The sequence below is a fragment of the Manacus candei genome, unplaced genomic scaffold, assembly GCF_025592945.1.
Source record: "Manacus candei isolate 608988 ecotype Guabito, Panama unplaced genomic scaffold, ASM2559294v1 h1tg000022l, whole genome shotgun sequence".
NCBI lineage: Eukaryota > Metazoa > Chordata > Aves > Passeriformes > Pipridae > Manacus > Manacus candei.
Window position 1 is genome coordinate 6,425,237 of NW_026138070.1, and position 10,095 is coordinate 6,435,331.

Consider the following 10,095-nt stretch of genomic DNA (forward strand, 5'->3'; position numbering starts at 1 on the left):
TTTGAATTTTGGGGCGGTCATTGTCCTTGCAGGAAGATGCAATTCCAGTTTGGGGGCGTCATTATTCTCCCAGGATGATGGAATTTGATTTTTGGAGGAGCATCACCTTCCCAGGACGACCCAATTTCAATTTTTGGGGGGATATCACCCACCCAGGATGATGCAATTTGGATTCTGGGGGCTGAGTGCCCTCCCAGGACAATAAAATCCCATTTTTGGGGGGGTCATCATCATCCCAGGAGGACGGAATTTGACTTTGGGGCAATTTCGCTCTCCCAGGATGACTAAATTTGATTTTCGGGGGGATTATCACCCTCCCAGGATGACTAAAAGTGATTTTTGGCAGGATTATCCCCCCCCCATGATAATGAAAATTGATTTTTGGGGGGCCAAGCGTATTCCCAGGACAATGTAACTCAATTTTGGGGGGATCATTATCCTCCCAGGATGATGCAGTTTGATTTGGGGGGATCCCTCCCCCCCTCCCAAGACAACACAATTCAATTTGGGGGAGTTTTCCATCATTCCAGGACGATCCAATTGGATTTTTGGGGGAATATCACCCCCCCCAGGACGATCCAACTTGATTTTTTGGATGGTCCCCAACTTCCCAGGATGATGGAACTGGATATTTTGGAGGCTCTCCCAACACTCCTCCTTCTCCCAGAGCCTCACCCGCCCTCTCCATAACCCCATTCCCCAAACTCTTGACTCAGCAGCTCCCAAAAAAACCCAGGAGGCAGATTCCAAACTCCTTTCCAAGTGGGGGGAGAAGAAGAAGAAGAAGAAAAGCCAGGGCGTCGGATCGCCTCCAAAAAACTCACAAACCTCCCCAAAAAAACGCCTCTGTCAGCTCAGGGGGTTATTGGAATTTTTATTTTGGCTCTATAAATAATCCAGACTAAAAGGTTGAATTAAAATTATTAATAATAATAATAATTAAAAGTATTATTATTATTATTATGACAAGAGTCAGCAGTGATGTGAGTGATAACTCGGCGCTTTCCTCGTGGTTTTGGGGATATTCTCCCTGGTTTTTGGAGGGGACACAAAGCCCTTGGATGAAGCCAATGGAAAATATTCCCAAATATCCCCACGGGTGGGTTTTTTGCCAGGGCAGGGTCAGCCTTCCCCGGCTTCTCCCAATTAAAAGAATTAAGAGAAGGAAATTGGGTCTGCGGCTCCCGCCGCCCCCTTGTCGGGAGCAATTAAATCCCGCGGGTTAATGAGGGGATTTAATGAGGGAGAGGGAACAGCTCCCTCATTAGATGGAGACGGCGGAACTGGGGCTTGGGACCCCAAAAACGGGGCTGTGGGGAAGGGGGATCGGGGTTGTCTGCCACAAAATTCCCAAATTTGGTCGTTTTCTCCGCTCTTGGCCGAGGAGATGCCAAAGAGGCTTTTTTTTGGTGCCAGATCGGGAGTTTTGGAGGCTTTTAAGAATTTTAAACCCCGGCGGGTCTGGAATTCGGCGGCTGCCAAACCGGCTCTGGGATCCCAGGGGGATTCTCCTCCCCCATTGCCCAGGATGGAAATGGGATGGGGGAGGTCACAAAGCCCCGGGATGTGCCGGAGGGAGGCCGAGCCCGGGTCCATCCCAGACATCCCCCACTCCTCGATCCCGGGCCCCCCCAATCCCTCACACCTCTGAGGGAGTGGCTCCCGCTTCCCACACAATCCCATGGAATCCCGTGCAATCCCAGTGGAATCTAATGCAACCCTCTGCAATCCCAATGGAATCTAATGCAATTCTCTGCAATCCCAATGGAATCTAATGCAATCCTCTGCAATCCCAATGGAATTTAATGCAATCTTCTACAATCCCAATGGAATCTAATGCAATTCTCTGCAATCCCGATGGAATCTAATGCACTCCCGTGGATTCACCCCATGAAATGCCATACAATCCCACACAATCATCCCAAGGAATCCCAGACAATCATCCCATGCAATCCCACGGAATCCAAGTGCAGTCCCATGTAGTCCCACGGAATCATGTGCAGACATACCAAGGAATCCCTTGCAATCACTCCATGGAATCCCACACGATAACCCCACGGAATTCCATGAAATCCCACGCAATTCCCCTACAATCATCCCAAGGAATCCTGTTAAATAGCCTGCAACCATCCCATGCAATCCCATGGAATCATGTGCAAGCACCCCAAGGAATGCCACGCAATCCCACACAGTCATCCCACGCAACCCCCACAGAGTTCCATGGAATCCCGCGGGACCGACCAGTGCGATTCCCCTACAACCATCCCGAGGAATCCCACTAAATTACCCACAACCATCCCCTGCAATCATCCCGTGCAATTCCCACACAATCCCATGTGGGATGACGCCATCCCACGCCGTCCCCTCGTGCAAACCCACGCAATTCCTCTGCCATCCCAAAATCCAGCCCCCCGGGCAGCGTCTCCGGCGGGAAGGGTGGGATGGAGCCGGAGCGAAGCCCCCCCGGGGGCTGGTTTTTAGCACCCAATTCTTTGCATAAGGGAGAGATAGGAAAAGGCTGGAGAAGCCAGTGCTTCCCAGCACGTCCCGGCACGCCGGGGAACCGGCCCGGTGGGATTGGGGGATGCCCGGAGCGTCCTGAACAGTCCTGGAGTCCATCCCTCCCCCGTATCGGGGTCCTTCGGGGGCTTCAAGCCACAATTCTGGGAGTGAGGGAGTTCAGGGACTCACACCACTGCCGGTGGGATGGATCTGGATTTTTGGGAATGTCAAAGCCGGGTCACCCCGGATCCTGCCAGGACCTGCCCGTTCCCACGCAGCCGCTTTGATTCCTCCCACAATTTTCAGCCTCTGAAATTCCTGTGGCTTTTGAATTCCACCCTGCGCTCCCCAGCCTGGAACTGTGGGTTGATTTTTCCCTCTTTTCCCGGCTCCTTGGAAGAGGGTGTCAATATTTTAGGGGTTCCCCCCACTGCCCAGAGACCTCAGAAAAGGTGGTTGACTGAAAAACCCTTTCCCTTCCCAAAACCAAGGTCAAATCCTGGCAGACACCCTTCCAAACCCGCTCCAGCTGGAGCTGCCAGGACTTGCCTAACCTGGCCAGAGGAGTCCCAAAATTTGGGGGAGGTGAGGTCAGGTCAGGGCTTGTTCCCACCTGTTGCTCTGGAACATTGGGATGGAAAGGGGGCTGAGTCCAGGGAAGCTCGTGACATGGATAGGGACCTTTTCCCAGTGGGACTGGGATGGAGGAGATGTGGGGTGAAGACATCTGTGGGGTGAAGGGTATTCCAAGGGTGAAGGACATTTGTGGTGTATAGGATATTCCTGGGGGGATGAAGGACATTCCACGGGGTGAAGGACATCCATGGGGTACAGGACATCCAGGGGATGAAGAAGACCCATGGAGTGAAGGTTATTCCACAAGGTGAAGGACATCTGTGGGGTGAAGAACATCTGTGGGGTGATGGATATCTGTGAGGTGAAGGACATCCATGGGGTAAAGGACATCCAGGGCATGAAGGATATCTGTGGGATGAAGGATATCTGAGGTGAAGGATATCCATGGGATAAAGGCTCTCCATGGGGTGGGGGATATCTTTGGGATGAAGGATCCATGAGGTGAAGGATATCTGTGGGTCGAAGGATATCCATGGAGTGAAGCATATCCATGGAGTGAAGCATATCCATGGGGTGAAGGATATCCATGGGATGAAGGACCTTCACGGGGTAAAGGTTATCCATGGAATAAAAGATATCCTTGGGACAAAGGATATCCATGGGATGAAGGATATCCATGGGATGAAGGACCTTCACGGGGTGAAGGATATCCATGGAATAAAGGATATCCTTGGGACAAAGGATATCCATGGGATGAAGGATATCCATGGTTTGAAGGACATCCATGGGATGAAGGATATCTATGGGATGAAGGATATCCATGCAGTGAAGGATATCCATGGGAATAAGGACATCTGTGGGATAAAGGACCTCTATGGGGTGAAGGATATCCATGGGATGAAGGATATCCATGGGATGAAGGATATCCATGGGGTGAAGGATCCATGGGATGAAGGATATCTGTGGGATGAAGGATATCCATGGGATGAAGGATATCCATGGGATGAAGGATATCCATGGGATGAAGGATCCATGGGATGAAGGATATCCATGGGATGAAGGATCCATGGGATGAAGGATATCCATGGGATGAAGGATCCATGGGGTGAAGGATATCCATGGGATGAAGGATATCCCTGGGATGAAGGATATCCATGGGATGAAGGATATCCATGGGATGAAGGATCCATGGGATGAAGGATATCCATGGGATGAAGGATCCATGGGGTGAAGGATATCCATGGGATGAAGGATATCCCTGGGATGAAGGATATCCATGGGATGAAGGATATCCATGGGATGAAGGATATCCATGGGATGAAGGATCCATGGGATGAAGGATATCCATGGGATGAAGGATATCCATGGGATGAAGGATATCCCTGGGATGAAGGATATCCATGGGATGAAGGATATCCATGGGATGAAGGATATCCCTGGGATGAAGGATATCCATGGGCCTCTCTGTGGTGTCCTGGAGCACCACTGGAGCAGGGCCCGCACTGGGGACCCCGGGGACAGCTCTCTCTGGGGTGGGCTTGGATTTTGGGCTGAGGCTCTGGCTGCGCTTCCAGGCTGTGGAAGCAGGAGCAGCAGGAGCAGCAGGAGCAGCAGGAGCAGCAGGAGCAGGAGGAGTCTCTTCCTCATTCCAAGCTCTTGCCCGAGGCGAGGATTGGGTGTGTTCCGGCCTGACGGGGTGATGGGACCCGTCTTGCCCAGGAGCCTCCTCCTGCCTCTCCCAGCTCCTCATCCCCTCACTCCCTACTTTTTGGGATGCTCCAGAGCCAGATGGATGCAGGAATTCCCCCGGGATGGGGGAGCAGCGTCACATCCAGACCCTTTTCCCAGGGTCACACTCCAGGCAGGATCCACAGGGCTGGGGGGAGCTCCCATGTCCCACCATGTCTCCACATCCCACCCGCTCAGCCAAATTTAGGGAGCCAAATTTAGGGAATCTGCTCCCCAAACCCCTCTAAACACGACCATTCCCAGCCTCGGGAATGTGGGTGCTGGGGGGGGGCTCAGCCGACCCCAGACCCCTTTTTTAATGAACGTATTTCTAAGTTTACTTTCTAAAAGAGTGGGAAAACTTCGGGAAAATGGGAATTCCTGGGGCTCTGGTTGAACAGCCTGGCTACCCCCACAGCCCCTCACACACCCACTGCCCTTGTACCTGCTCAGCCCTTGCACCTGCTCAGCCCTTGCACACTCAGCCCCTGCTCACACTCCCCCTTTCCACACGTGCTCCCTTTGCTCTCTCACTGCCTGCTCACCCCCCTTTGCTCCCTTTGCACACTCGCATTTAAAGCTTCTCCCCTTTGCACACTTGTTCCTGTGCACACTCCTTCCCTTTCCACACTCCTTCCCTTTCCACACTCCTTCCTTTCCACACTCCTTCCTTTCCACACTCCTTCCTTTCCACACTCCTTCCCTTTCCTCACTCCTTCCTTTCCTCACTCCTTCCTTTCCACACTCCTTCCTTTCCTCACTCCTTCCTTTCCCACTCCTTCCTTTCCACACTCCTCCCTTTCCACACTCCCTCCCTTGCACACCCATTCCCTGGCACACTTGCTCCCTTGCTCCCCTTTTCACCCTCACTCTCTCTGTACACTCCCTTCCCACACACCTGCTCCTCTTCCCCACTCTCTCCCTTTGGAAGTTTGCTCCCTGGAATGCTGGTTCCCCTGCACACTCGCTGTCCCTGCATATGTTCACCCCTTACACACTCACTCACCCCCTTTACACCCTTGCTCCCTATTCCTCTTCCTTTCTGGGATTGTTCTTTCCCTTTGCACACTCCCTCCCTCTGCAGCCTCAGCCCCTCCTGGCACTGTTCTCCTCCCACACTCGCTCCCTGTGCACACTCCTCTCCCTTCCACACTTGGTCCTCTTCCACACTCTGTCCCTTGCACATCCTTCCCACACTCCCTCCCTTTCCACTCCTTCATTTCCACACTCCTTCCTTTCCACACTCTTTCCCTTTTCCCTTTCCTCATCCTCTCCCTTTCCACACTCCCTCCCTTGCATCCTCATTCCTTTTCCATACTCCCTCCCTTTCCACATTCATTCCCTTTCCACACTCATTCCCTTCCCCCATTCCCTACTTCCCCACCCCCTCCCTTGCACCCTCATTCCCTTTCCACATTCATCCCCTTTCCACATTCGTTCCCTTTCCACATTCCCTCCTTTCCACACTCATTCCCTTTCCCCCATTCCCTACTTCCCCACTCCCTCTCTTGCTCACTCATTCCCTGTCCACATTCTCTCTTTTCCACACTCATTCCCTTTCCACATTCCCTCTTTTCCACACTCATTCCCTTTCCACATTCCCTCTTTTCCACACTCATTCCCTTTCCACACTCATTCCCTTTCCACATTCCCTCTTTTCCACACTCATTCCCTTTCCACACTCATTCCCTTTCCACATTCCCTCTTTTCCACACTCATTCCCTTTCCACACTCATTCCCTTTCCACATTCCCTCTTTTCCACACTCATTCCCTTTCCACATTCCCTCTTTTCCACACTCATTCCCTTTCCACACTCATTCCCTTTCCACACTCCCTCTTTTCCACACTCATTCCCTTTCCCTCCACCCCCTCCCTCGCCCTCTCGCTGCTCCCAAAGACCCCCGAGGCCAAACAAACCCCGGGCAGTGAAATCCTCCCTTTCCCCCCGATATTCCCTAATAACCCCCCCAGACACGGCAGAGGGGGGGGTGTTTGGGTGCCCCGAGCTGCCTTTCTCCCCCATCCCACAGAATTCCAGCTGGGATCCCCCTCCCGGAGCCCCCGGCCCCCTTTCCCACGCCGGGACCCCTCCGGGGTTATTTTCTCCACCCCCCGTGGTGGGACCTTTTCTCTCCCTTCCCTTCCCCTGCCCAAGGTTTCCTCCCGGTTTCCCGGCCCGCCTGTTTATTCCCAAATCCAAGATTTCTTTGTTCGCCCGGCTGTAACTTTCCATCGAGGCTCCAAACCCGTGAATTCCCACGTCACCCGCCCGAAAAAAAACCCCCGTCCCACCGAAAAACCCCCGTCGGATTTATGGGGTACAGAGACAAAAAAATCCTCGTTCGTGTTCCCTCCACATCCCTAAAATTCATTTCCCAAGGAGGGAAAATAAATTCGGGTGAAAGAAGCAAAAAAACGATACAACAAACCTAATTTTAAGGGAAAGATTTTGTCCAAAATATCGAATTTTCCAAAATTTGGGGGAAATTATTGGTTTGCCTCCATGAAAAATTGATTAACGTTGGGATTTGGGACATCAGGGAAAAGCTGGAAGAAGTTTAGTTGTTTATTTTATTTATTTATTAATTATATGTTCGTATATATGTGGGAATTTAGGGTCTTTTTATTGTTAGAAAGCTGCAAAATTATAGATAAAAATATATATGGGGGGGATTGAGTTTGGTTTTTTTCACTGGGAAGCCACAACATTATTCATCCAAAAATATATATGGGAGTTCAATTGGGTTTTTTCACTAGAAAACCGAAAAAAAAAATCTATAAAAATACATATATGGAGGTTTTAGGGTATTTTTTCACTAGAAAACTGAAAAAAATATGTAAAATACATATAAATTTAATCTAGTTATTATATATTATATATATGGGGAATTTGGGGTCTTTTTATTGTTAGAAAACTGCAAATTTATATCTATGAAATATATATATAGTGTGTATTCTGCACAATTTTTCCAAAATTTCCTCCTTGGATCCCACCAAGGAAAGAAATTGTGACTTTTTGGGGTGGATTTTCCACATTTTTTCCCAAATTTCTCCCTTAAATCCCACTGATGGGGAGGGGAAATGTGATTTATTTGAGGATATGTCTTGTAACTTTTCTTAAATTTTCCCCTCGGATTCCACCAATGGGGGGAAATGGGATTTTTCAGGGTGGATTTACCATTGTTTTCCCAAAATTTCCCCTTAAATCCTTCTGAAAGAGGGGGTAAATGTGAATTCCTGGAGAGAATATTCCACAGTTTTTCCAACAAGATCCCACCAAGGAGAGAAATCGTGACTTTTTGGGGTGGATTTTCCATAATGTTGCCAAAATTTCTTCCTTAAATCCCATTGATGGGGGAAAATGTTCTTTTTTTTGTGCATATTTTGCCAAATTTTTCCAAAATTTCCCCCTTATGTCCCATCAATGGGGAAAATAAGATTTTCTTGGCGTGGATTTTCCAGAGTTTTCCCCCAAATTTACCCTTAAATCCCACCAATGGGTGAAAATGTGACTTTTTGGGGCGTATTTTCCGTAGTTTTTCCAAAATTTCCCCCTTAGAACCCTCCAAGGAGAGACACTGTGACTTTTTGGGGTGGATTTTCCACAATTTCCCCCAAATTTCTTGTTTAAATCCCACTGATGGGGAAAAACATTTTTTTTGGTGTGTATTTTCCATGTTTTTTCCAATATTTCTTCCTCAAATCCCACCAACGAGGGAAAATGTGACTTTTCCAGGCAGATTTTCCATAGTTTTTCTAAAATTCCCCCCTCAAATCCCTCTGGATTTCCCATTTCACAGGAAATGTGATTTTCTGGAGTGGACATTCCATAGTTTTCCCCCCAAATTTACCCCCCGAATCCCACTAAGGAGAGAAATCTGGGGCGTATTTTCCCAATTGTGACTTTTTGGGGTGTATTTTCCATGATTTTTTTCCAAAATCTCCCCCCTTAAGTCCCACTGACGGGGAAACTGGGAACTGTTGGAGCAGATGTTCCAAAGTTTTCCTTGGATTTCCCCCCTAAACTCCCCCAAGGGGAGGAACTGTGATTTTTAGGGGATGATTTTCCACCCCTGATCCATGGATAAGGGATTTTTGGGATGTCCCTCGGGCTGTGGGTGCCAGGGGTGGAGTGGGCAGGGCTGCAGGAGCGTTCTCCAGCATCCCAAAATCCACTTTTTTGGTGTTTTTTTTTTAAGGGAAAGCCTTTTCTGACAAGTTTTCATCCCCGGTGGAATTTTTTCCAGGTTTTTTTGGGGGATGTGATTCCCCACCCAAGGGGGGGAGGGTCGGTGCCTGCGTGGGTTGTTTTTCCTCTTCCCGGAACAGCCAGAGAACAAACCACAAAAAAAAATAAATAATTATTAAAATCCAAAGTAATCAAATCCAAGCCCGGCCGGGGCCATTCCCGGGGCAGGAAAATTCCAGAAAGGTGGGAAAAAAACCGTGTTTATTTGGTTTAGGAAACGCCAAAAAAAAAAAACCCACCCCCCTCCCGGTGCTGCTGAGGAGGGAGAACAAAGGGCCGGGAACCCCCGGGGAGAGGGGGAGGAGGAGGAGGGAGGGATGAAGAAGAGGAGGAAGAGGAGGGAGAGGAGAGAGAGGAGGAATAAGAGAAGGAGAAAGAAGAGGAGGAGGAGGAAAAGGAAGAGAAGGAGGAAAAAGACGATGAAGAAGATGAGGAGGAAGGAGAAAGAGGAGGAAGAAGTAGAGAAGGAATAAGAGGAGGAGGAGGAAGAAGAAGAGGAAGAAGAGGAATAAGAGGAGGAGGAAGAAGAAGAGGAAGAAGAGGAGGAAGAAGATGAAGAAAATGAGGAGGAGGGAGAAGAGGAGGAGGAGGAAAAGGAGGAGGGCAACGAGGAAGAAGTAGAGGAGGAAGAAGAAGGGGAGGAGGAACAAGAGGAAGAGAAGGAGGAGGAAGAAGAGGAAGAGGAAGAAGAGGAGGAAGAAGAGGAAGAGGAAGAAGAGGAGGAAGAAGTAGAAGAGGAAGTGGAGGAGGAGGAAGAAGAGGAAGAAGAGGAGGAGGAGGAAGAAGAGGAAGAAGAGGAGGAGGAAGAAGAAGAAGAAGAGAAGGAGAAAGAGGAGGAGGAAGTAGAGGAAGAAAAGGAGGAAGAAGTAGATGAGGAGGAAAAAGAGGAAGAAGAGGAGGAGGAAGCAGAAGAGAAGGAGAAAGAGGAGGAAGAAGAAGGAGAAGAAGAAGAGGAAGAGCAGGAAGAAGAGAAGGAGGAAGAAGAAGCTGAAGATGAGAAGGAAGAAGAAAAAAAGGAGAAGGAGGAAGAAGAAGAAGA